Below are 10,418 nucleotides of genomic sequence, written 5' to 3'. Positions count from 1 at the left end.
CTCCTGCTCTACTCTTACAGACTCTTGGAACCACAAGAGAGCCTGTGTTTTGTGAATGAAGTGATCTATTTGGATAATATGGTGTTATCAGCTCTTAGATATATGAAGGTGCTTGATTGTTGAGGGCTTTAAATGTGAGGAGCAGGATTTTGAAATCTATTTTGAATTTTACAGGGAGCTAATGTAGAGAAGCTAAGACAGGAGTAATATGATTTCTCCTTTTAGTTCCTGTCAGCACTTGTGCTGCGGCATTTTGGACCAACTGGAGATTTTTTACCGATTTCCTGGGGCATCCTGATAATAAAGAGTTACAGTAATCTAGTCTAGAGGTAACAAATGCGTGGACTAGTTTTTCAGCTTCCTTCTTAGACAGGATGTTTCTAATTTTGTTAATATTGTGCAGGTGGAAGAAAGCTGTCCTAGAGACTTGTTTTATGTGTTGGTCAAATGAAATGTCCTGGTCAAACATAACTCCAAGGTTCCTCACAGTTGAGCTAGAGGCCAAGCTGACCCCATCCAATGTAACTATCTGTTCAGACAGTGATTCTCTAAGATGTTTAGGGCTGATTACAACGACTTCAGTTTTGTCTGAGTTTAGAAGTAAGAAGTTTTGGGTCATCCAGGCCTTGATGTTCTGGAGACATTCCTGAAGTTGAACTAAGTGATTAGATTCATCATGCTTCATAGAAATGTACAGCTGGGTGTCATCTGCGTAACAATGGTAGTGTATGTGGTGCTTTCTCATGATGTTGCCTAAGGGGAGCATGTATAAGGTGAAGAGTATCGGTCCAAGGACAGAACCTTGTGGAACTCCATGATTAACTTGAATGTGCATGGAGGGGTCATTGTTGACGTTAACAAATTGAAATTTAACTGATAAATATGATTTGAACCAGTCTAGTGCCGTTCCTTTGATCCCTGTATGTTGTTCTAGTCTCTGTAACAGGATCTTATGATCTATGGTGTCAAATGCTGCACTAAGATCCAACAGGACGAGTACAGAGACAAGTCCATCAACTGATGCCATAAGAAGGTCATTAGTGACTTTAATAGTGCTGTTTCTGTGCTGTGATAGGTTCTAAATCCTGACTGAAAGTTTACCAACAAACCGTTACTATCTAAGTAATCACACAGCTGGTTAGCAACTGCTTTTTCTAGGATTTTGAAAATGAAGGGCAGGTTGAATATGGGCCTATAATTAGCTAAAACCTCTAGATCAAGACTAGGCTTTTTAAGCAGAGGTTTAATAACAGCTACCTTAAAAGCTTGTGGTACATAGCCGGTTAACAAAGACATGTTAATCTGATTTAATATGGAACTGTCAATCAGGGGGAACATTTCCTTAAAAAGTCCAGTTGGGACCGAGTCTAATTGACAAGTTGTTGGTTTAGATGATGAAACTAATGAGGTCAGTTCAGGAAGGTCAATAGAATAAAATTGGTTGAAACATTAATCTGGTTCTATGGTTTCAGGACCAGGCAATGTTTCTATGTATGTGATATCCCTGATGGTTATAATTTTATTTGAAAAGAAGCTCATGAAATCATTGCTTCTTAGGGTTAGAGGAATAGATTGGTCAGTAGAGGTGTGACTTTCTGTCAGCCTAGCTACAGTGCTGAAGAGGATCCTGGGCTTGTTCTTATTTTCTTCTATTAAAAATGAATAATAAGAAGTTCTGGCATTTCTAAATGCTTTCTTGTAACATATCAAGCTATCCTTCCAGGCTAGGTGAAAGTCATGATTATTGGTGGAACGCCACTTCCTATCTAGTTTCCGCGATGTCTGTTTTAGAACACGTGTTTGAGAATTATACCTCGGAGCTGATCTCCTCTGATTTGCCTTCTTCTTTTTTTTTTTGTTAAAGGGGCGACAGTGTCAAGGATTGTTTTTAATGAAGCTGCTGTACTATTAACTAAGTTATCAACTAATGTGGGGGTAAAATTTTATTCACATGTTGAATGAAACCAATCAAGTCTATTATTGATTTGAAAGCTGAACTAAGGCTGTCGTTGGCAACATCTACATGGATGTTGAAATCACCTACTATATTTATTATATCTGTCCTAAGAACTAGTTCTGATAGAAATTCAGAGAATTCAGATAGAAATTCTGAGTAAGGGGCAGGCGGACGATATATGATAACTAGATGAATTGGTTTAAGTGATTTCAGGCTTGGATGAATGGAGTTGTAAATTTCTTTTGGTCGAGGGTTGACAGATAGGTTAGATTTAGAGATTGCTGCAACCCCTCCACCTCTGCCTGTGCTACGAGGAGTATGAGTATTAGTATGGGTTGGGGCGTTGCTTCATTTAAGCCTACATATTCTCCATCTTGCAGCCATGTTTCTGTTAAACATAATAGATCAATTTGGTGATCAGTAATCAGGTCATTAATAAGCAATGATTTTCGATTGAGCGACCTGATATTTAATAAACCGCATTTTATAATTCTGTGTTTTGCTACCAGTGTATTGGCTGTGTTAACTTTTATTAGGTTTGAATATATTACTCCTCTCCTGTTTGCTTTGGATTTAGTGAGTTTAGTTGGTCGGGGGCCAGATACAGTTTCTATCGGATATTGTGCGGGTGACTGGGTCACAACCTTATGACGTTGTATCCCTTACACACTGGCTCTCTCTCTCTCTGCCGGACCATTATCTTCATTTCCTTCAACCGCTGTGAATTGACAGGACAATTGTTTGAGTGCTTGGTTTTCTATTCTACAAGGTGCTTGGTTTTCTACAAGGTATGAACAGAGTGCACTGTTCCCAGCGGCACTGCAATGCTAGGTCGATGCGTGGAGTGAAAGCCCAAATTTCAGCCCCTCATGCTAAAAATCGGCTTAATATATAGTCCTCTTATAGAGGACATATCAGATATTAAACTGATAAGAACAGATTTTTTTATTTTTTTGTATTACAAAAACCTTCATCAAGTCAGGTGATGAATCAATACACATTAAACATCAGGTATAATCATCATATGATCCAAAAGTTAAACCCAAAAGTTCCTCTTTGAAAGTACAAACCATATTCAATCCATATTTCAAATATTCATGGTAACTAATAACTAACTGCGTATTTGACACTTGTGCATTTCCTCTTAAATCACCCTGACCACCCAAACCCTCCTTTCCACCTCTCTAGGGCAGCATGCTTTCCCCACTTCAAAATGTCCCGTTCTATCCTACCTTTTACGTCTGCTTCCACCCTCCTCATTATCCCCTCCACACCACTATCTTTATTTCTTTTCACCAGGTCTTGCCTGGCCAACCACAAACTCCTCTTTGTCATGCTTATTATTTGCCAAATTGGGATATTAGCCTGACCATTCCCTGAGCCTGGCCCTCTTTTGACCCTTGCCCAGGTCATAGTGTACCCTGGGATGACGTGCCCTATGTGTTTCCCCACTTTAGCCCATACTGCCCCTGCTACTGGACAGTCCCACATGACATGCCTGATTGTCTCCGCCTCTGAGCAGGCCACCCTAGGACATCCAGGGGATTTTGCCAACCCATGCCTATGCATTGTTTCCCTCACTGGCAGTTGCTTGTGCAGGCATAACCAATTTAGGTCTTTTAGTCCCTTTGGCTGGATTCCCCTCCAAATCCTTGTTGGGATCCCACCACTGGGGGCGCGACTACTCCCTGACTGACCTCTTTGTAGAGGGCTCTGTGATTCATCCTTACAGCTGTATCGGAGGCCTCAGGATGAGCCCGCAGCCACCTGGCTGCATGGTTGTAATGCCATGGCTGCTGCTCCACCCTGGGTGCCAGATTGCTCCAGACCATCAGCCGCCTGGCCTGGTAAGCAAAATAGAGTCATAGGAAGTAGCCAGAGGATGTTCTACTGGAACGGATAATTCTCTGCACAAAAAAGAAATGAAAATGCAGTCCAGTTTCAGCGGGAGGTGTGGCACATCTCTCCCACCTGCCTCGATACCAGCCAGCATGGGAGACCTCGCCACATATTCGTATCTCCCTCCCCATAGGAACATGAGCACAAAACACATGAGAGGTCTCCTCATGCTGACTGGCAGTGGGTATATGTATGACAAGTGTAGGAGAGATGGCAGGATATCTACCTTCAGAACAAGTACCTTCCCTATGAAGGTCAGTTTCCTGCTCTTCCAGAGCATGAGCTTCCTCTGGACTGCTGAAAGTCGCCTGGTCCAGTTGGCCGTGGCGCTGTTGGCTGTCTCAAAGCTGACCCCTAGTACCTTCAGTGGTCCTTTGCAGAGCGACAGCCCTCCCGGTATATCCATCCTTTCTTTCCAGCGCCCAAAGAACTTGACCAAGGACTTGGCACAATTGAGTTTTGCACCAGACCCCCGGCCAAAGTCCTGGAAAATCTCCAAGGATCGGATCAGGCAGGCGTCGCAGTCAAGCAGCAGCGTGGTGTCGTCTGCATACTGTGACAACTTGACCCGTAGGCCTCCGCTGCCAGGAACCAGGAAACCTTTCACACCCGAGTCAGCCCGAATGGCTGCCGCCAGGGGCTCCATGTAAAGGATGTAGAGCAGCGGTGAGAGTCTTACCCCTGAGTGCAACCTGAAAACATCCCATATGTGACCGTTGACTGACACTGTGCTCCCCACCCCTGTGTACAATGTGCGCAACCATCCTACAAAAACCTTGCTAAACCCTAGCCTTTCCAATGCCCTAAACATAAAACCCCAGTGAACCCTGTCAAATGCCTTTGCCTGGTCGAGACCAACCACCATAAGTGGCAAGTGCCTGTCTTCCGCCCACGCGATGGTGTCTCGTATGAGCTGTAGGTTCCATCTCACCGGGCGCCCCACCACCTCGCACGTTTGGTCCACGTGGACTACATGTTGAAGTGCTGTGCCCAGACGATCTGCTAGGACCTTTGCCAAAAGTTTATAATAAACAAACAGCATGGTCAGTGGCCGCCAGTTCCCGAGGTCGGTGCGGTCCCCCTTCTTAAATAGAAGGGAGATCACTCCAGTAGCCATTGACCCTCCCATTGCACCTGTGCGTAGTACTGCGGACAGCACCTCCAGCACCACCGGCCCTAGAATCTCCCAACAACAGAGATAAAACTCCACCGGTTCATTCTACAGAGGGCACCCTCAAGCTCCTTGAGGGTGAGCGGGACCTCCAAAGCTTTCGCTATGTCCAATGGCACCCGCTGGGTCAGTAAGTACAGGAAGACCTCCCCTCCCCCTACATCTACCTGTTTCTCCTGGAACCTTGTGCGGTAGTGGTCAGTGGCGGCCCGCACCATCTCGTCCGCCTCTGACACTACCCTGCCCTGCTTGTCCGTAATCCCAGTCTGTACCTGTTTCTTCCTATCAGCCTGTATTGAGCCAAAATCTCGGCGCGCCCGCAACAGGTAAGCCCGGGCTCTACCCTCAAAGACCACCCTAAGCTTCGCTTTAAGGGAGTTGCAAGCCCGCTGATTTACAGTGCCCCCACAGTTTCCTCTGGTGTACTCGAGCTCGAGAAGGCGAACCACCTCCCTCTTCGCCAACCTCACCTTCCTTTTACAGTACCTAACACAAAAAATCTTTATCCGCTCCTTGGCTACCTCCCACCACTCCATCACTCCAGGACACATTGATTTTAGTCCTAGGCGGCCTTTGAAAAGGATTGAGAACTTTTCCTTGAATGTGGCCTCCTTCAAAACATTAATATTGAGGCGCCAGCATCCACGCCCAAAAACAGGCACACACAGGCACCCCTCGACCAGCACTCCATCATGGTCAGAGAAGAAAACTGGGAGTATTCTACCTGCCGACAAACCCAAAGACTTCGAAAGGAACAAATAGTCCAACCGTCTACACGTTCCTCTTGAATTACGCCATGTGGGACCATCTGCCAGTGGCCTGACTGTTCTTCCCCCATCTACCAGGCCGTGTCTGGCCATAAGGTCAGCGATGTAACCATCGCTTGTGTCTCCCCCCTTTCCTATCTCTACGTTAAAATCCCCACCGACTATTACCTGCCTGTCGGTGGCTAGGTGTGACTCCACTAACCCAAATATTTGTTTCCTTTCTTGTGGAGTTTGTGGTCCATACACAACAATAACCCTTAGCTTACTTGTCCCCCATGTGATGTCAGAACCCATTACTCTCCCTTGTGCTATGACAAAAACCTTGTCCACCCTAATGTCTTTAACCCCAAACAAAATCCCCACACCTGTTGAGTGAACCCCCCACACTCCAAACTGAGTCCCCTTTTATCCACTCCCTTGTGTAATTCCCAACATCCCCCTTATCCCTTAGGTGAACCTCCTGCAAAATACAAATGTCAACATGTAAAGAGCTCACAAAATCAAAAACGACTCGTCTTTTTACATTGTCCCTCATTCCTCTTACATTTAAGGTAAGTGCCTTGTAAAATCCCATTATAAATTAAGAAATTACTTACAGACAAACCAAAAACCCCCCTCCCTACTGTGTGTAGAGGTCCTCGCTGTCCATCTGATCCGCACAGGAGAACGGCAACGGGTTAGGCGATGTTGATGGCCTGTGTGGTCCCTCGTATGCATCCTCCCCCAAAGGGGATGGTAAACTGAGCAGGCCTGGGGGTATATCCAGTTCCATTCCCAAACCTACGGAGAGCAGGTCCACTGAATCTCCTCCATTCTCACCTAGCCCTGTGTTTCCCCCTCCCCTCTCCTGGAGCCCTTCCTCCTCTGCAACCCCGCTTTGCTGCCCTGCCCCATCTCCCCTCCCACTCTCAAGCCCCTCCTCTTGGGCTTGTCCCTCTGCTCCTTTCCCTTCCCCCTTTGACTTTTTACTGTGGCCCCCCTCCCTCTTCTCTTCGCTTCTGGTTGTCTTCCCTGCTCCGAACACCTGTGATCCTGTCTGTGCCCCCTTCTTAACCTTGGAGGAAGCTGGACCTGGTGTAATGGGAGGAAAATCCCCTTCCTTATCTTCACAGGGCACCTGGGTTTTGCTCTCCTCACTGGCTCTGCCGGCTGCTCCTTTCTCCTGGGGGGCAACCTCTACTCCAGCCCTTGGACGACTGGCAGCCGACTCTGTCTGCACTGGTCCACCCGAGCTGTTCCTTGTTGGCCCTGGTTCCTTTCCTGGCTCCTTGGCTTTCTCGAACCCACCAAATGACCCGGCCACTTCCGCAAAGGTCCTCCTGCGGCTAGCACAGTTGTGGTACAGGTGTCCCAGTCCACCACAGCCATGACAGGCCTTAGGTGCCGTGCACTCTTTGGCCTCATGGCCCCCTTGCCCACAGAAATGGCAGCATGCTCTGGAACAGCCTGCCTCTGTATGGCCAGACTTCCTGCATCGCCTGCAGAAAGCTGGTTGCCGGGAGTAAAATAGGTAACCACAGTCCTCCAGGTCCTTCTGGGTCAGGCTTCAGCAGCACTTGAAATTGTCTTCTTCCTGTCCAAAAAACCCTCATGTCTTTTACATACCGAGCACTAGTCACAACCTCTCCATGCTGCCCCAAGAATGCAGCTAGTGCTTGGTCTGTGACAAATGGATTGTACATATACACAGTGATGGTTCTGAAATTTGGCCTGTCCAAGTTCAAGATGTGGTAGCCAGCTAGGAATCTCTCCCCAGCCTCCTTTCTGCAGGCTTCAGCCACTCTTCCGTAGACTTCCTTGCTCATCAGGGTGACGTTGAAGGCTTTTTCAGGCTGGTTCCACTGAATGCAGTACACCTCTTCCACATTCAAACCCAACTGCTCCATGACTACATTTTTGCAGAACCAGTCCCTCGACGCTGCTACTGCCTGAAAGTGAATCGTGTACCTCACGACGACTTTTGGGCTCGTCTGGTCCTTGGTGACTGTTGCGGCCATCACAGCTTTGGTTATTGTCTTCTTTTCTGGAAATTGTCTTTCTCTTTCCGTCTGTCCACTTGATCTTAGCCAAAAGGCCGAGAAGCGATAACCCCCAAGTGTTGGATGTCCGTGTGGAGCTCTTGGCACAAATCTCACTTGTTGTGGTACCTCGTACGTACGCGTGCATAACAATGGCTGCTCCTTATCGCCTCGGCCCAACCTCTCCTTTGTGGACACATGGTTTCCGAAGTTGGACAGCTCTTTGACTTTTCACAATTTCAAAAGGCTCAGCAATACAGCAAAGCCTGCCAAAAATATATTCAACTCATGGATGTTCCTCTCCACGGAAGTCTTTAGTAAAATGCAAAAGACTTGTGCGCTTTGAAGAGAAACCAGAGTCAGCATGGCCCTCTGTTCCTGAGCAGCAGAGGAGGCTCTCGGTGACAGTCACCACCTTCACGGTAGGCCTCTCTTTGCTTTCAGATCCCAGTATGCAACATTCCCAACCCTCTGCCAATCAAAAGTAGACACATCTTTATTTCCTCCTGCCCTGGCTAATGTGGTTGGCCTTTGAGCCTGTCTTAGCAATACATCCCTGAACTGCATACATTTGGTCCAAAATGCTGCTACCAAGCTTCTCACCAAGTCTCCCAGAAGGTCTTGTGTGAAAACAAGTTTTCATGCTAGACAAAGGCTTCCAACTCAATTTGGAATCCAGTTCAAGCTCATTGGGATCCCACTGAGAGCCGTGCATGGTCAGGCACAGGCGTGTAGTAGACATCTACTGCAGCCATATCAATCCGTAAGGAATTGGGAACCCCTGATCAGAGTTTCTGGATTGTTCTTCAATCAAGACTCAAGGCAAAAGGAGACTGTGCTTATGATGTTGTATCCCTTACACACTGGCTCTCTCTCTCTGCCGGACCATTACCTTCATTTCCTTCACCCGCTGTGAATTGACTTTTGAAACAGGACAATTGTTTGAGTGCTTGGTTTTCTACAAGGTAAGAACAGAGTGCACCGTTCCCAGCAGCACTGCAATGCTAGAACATCTTTCTTTCGAAAAGATTTATTGATACAGATCAATTTGTCATAACATTATTATATATCAACAGTAAGACTTTTCACAATTTTTTGACTTATCGATACATTTTAGTAGTATAGTTAAACTGTAAAACCATGAGGCCCAGCCATTGCACTTCGGTTGTGGTGACCCCTGCGAATTCCCCAAATGTGGGAATCTTGACTGCATAATTCCTGGTAGTGGGTTACTGTGTCTGCGCTCTCCCCTGATCATTATGTTCAATTACAAGAAATGCTGGCAAACATTTGTAGTTCTAGTTTTTACTGCGTGTTTTGTACTCCCAAAGCCACAGATTCACTGATGCCACTGGCTTGTGGTGGATGTTGGAGTGGCATTATACAGCAAAGAGTGGCAGCTGATAGTGTGACTACTACAAGAACGCTTGATATACAATATGTCTCGTCAGACACTCGACCATTACTGACAATAACTCCTTAATTCATTTACCTTCCATCACATTACAAACTTTTTACTGTAACCAATGCTGCAATTACTCTACTGTTTTTCTGATGTTCTCCATTGCACGTAGCATCTATTGCACTTCTGTCCGTCCTAGGAGAGGGATCCCTCATATGTGGCTCTCTCTGAGGTTTCTAAGTTTTGTTTTCCCCTGTCAGGTTTTTTTGTTTGTCCTTACTCTTGTTGAGGGTTAAGGGCAAAGGATCGGTAGCTTGTTAAAGCACTATGAGACAAATTGTGATTTGTGAATATGGGCTATACAAAGAAAATTTGATTGATTGATTGATGACATAATAAGTAGTGGAAGATTGAAAGCATCTTAGGATTCTGGCTCTGGGGTGATGCTTGAAAGGCTGCTTGAATAGTGGCCACAGTAGCAACAGCGGTAAAAGAAAGTAAAGCCTTCAGGAGTGAAGTCATAACCTAAAAAAACATCCAAAACATTAAGTTGTGTGTTTAATGTATATATATTAATGTATAGGTTTAACTTTATTTAATGAAATCCCAAGCACAATGTGTTTAGTTTTTATTCCTACCTTTTAGAGAGAACCTACTCTATCTCCATTGCTGCTCCTCATTCGTAGTATTTTCGGTTACTAAGCAACCAATTGCAGAGTAGATAATCTGCTTCCTGTCTACACTGACCTGGTGTGTGTTACTGGTCACATGGCTTGCGTTTCTAGAGTCACATTGAATCTAAAAAGGTTTTAGTACCATTTTGCTGATGTATCTGTGCAGATATATTTAAATTTAACTTCACTGGACACCGTCAGATAAAGGTGAGTTAAATGTGGTTAAAGTTTCAAAGTAAAAATATTAATTTGACCCATTATTATATTACGCTATATGACATCATTATACCATTTATTCTGAAGTAGCGATGTAAGTAGGAGGTGGAGCTAGAGCAAAATACATACAGTTTCATATACAAGGACATTAGATATATTGTGACAGCTTGTTTCTCTCTTTGATTTGAGGTACTGGATCATTAAAGCATTTGAAAACTTCAGAGGGAAAAAGCTTTTAACAACTCAAACATTTGAAAAAACTCAAATGCTTAATCAGGAGTGAAAAATGTTCAAAACCACTGGTTCAGTCTTTA

The 10,418-nt window shown here is 45.4% G+C and overlaps 1 non-coding gene and 1 pseudogene across 1 annotated transcript; both read right to left on the bottom strand.

Annotated features, from left to right (window-relative positions):
- Nucleotides 1-2,751: 2,751 nt before the first annotated feature.
- LOC138412587 (U2 spliceosomal RNA) lies at nucleotides 2,752-2,928 on the bottom strand (annotated as a pseudogene).
- Nucleotides 2,929-8,061: 5,133 nt separating this feature from the next.
- Nucleotides 8,062-8,174, bottom strand: LOC138412989 (U5 spliceosomal RNA). The gene has a single exon (XR_011245325.1). It is a non-coding gene; the product is annotated as a U5 spliceosomal RNA (small nuclear RNA).
- Between the last annotated feature and the right edge of the window lie 2,244 nt (nucleotides 8,175-10,418).

This window comes from Paralichthys olivaceus, chromosome 12 (genome assembly GCF_024713975.1).
Source record: "Paralichthys olivaceus isolate ysfri-2021 chromosome 12, ASM2471397v2, whole genome shotgun sequence".
NCBI classification, from domain to species: Eukaryota; Metazoa; Chordata; class Actinopteri; order Pleuronectiformes; family Paralichthyidae; genus Paralichthys; species Paralichthys olivaceus.
Note: the sequence above shows the minus strand (reverse complement) of the source record. Positions and strands in the feature narration are given on the sequence as shown.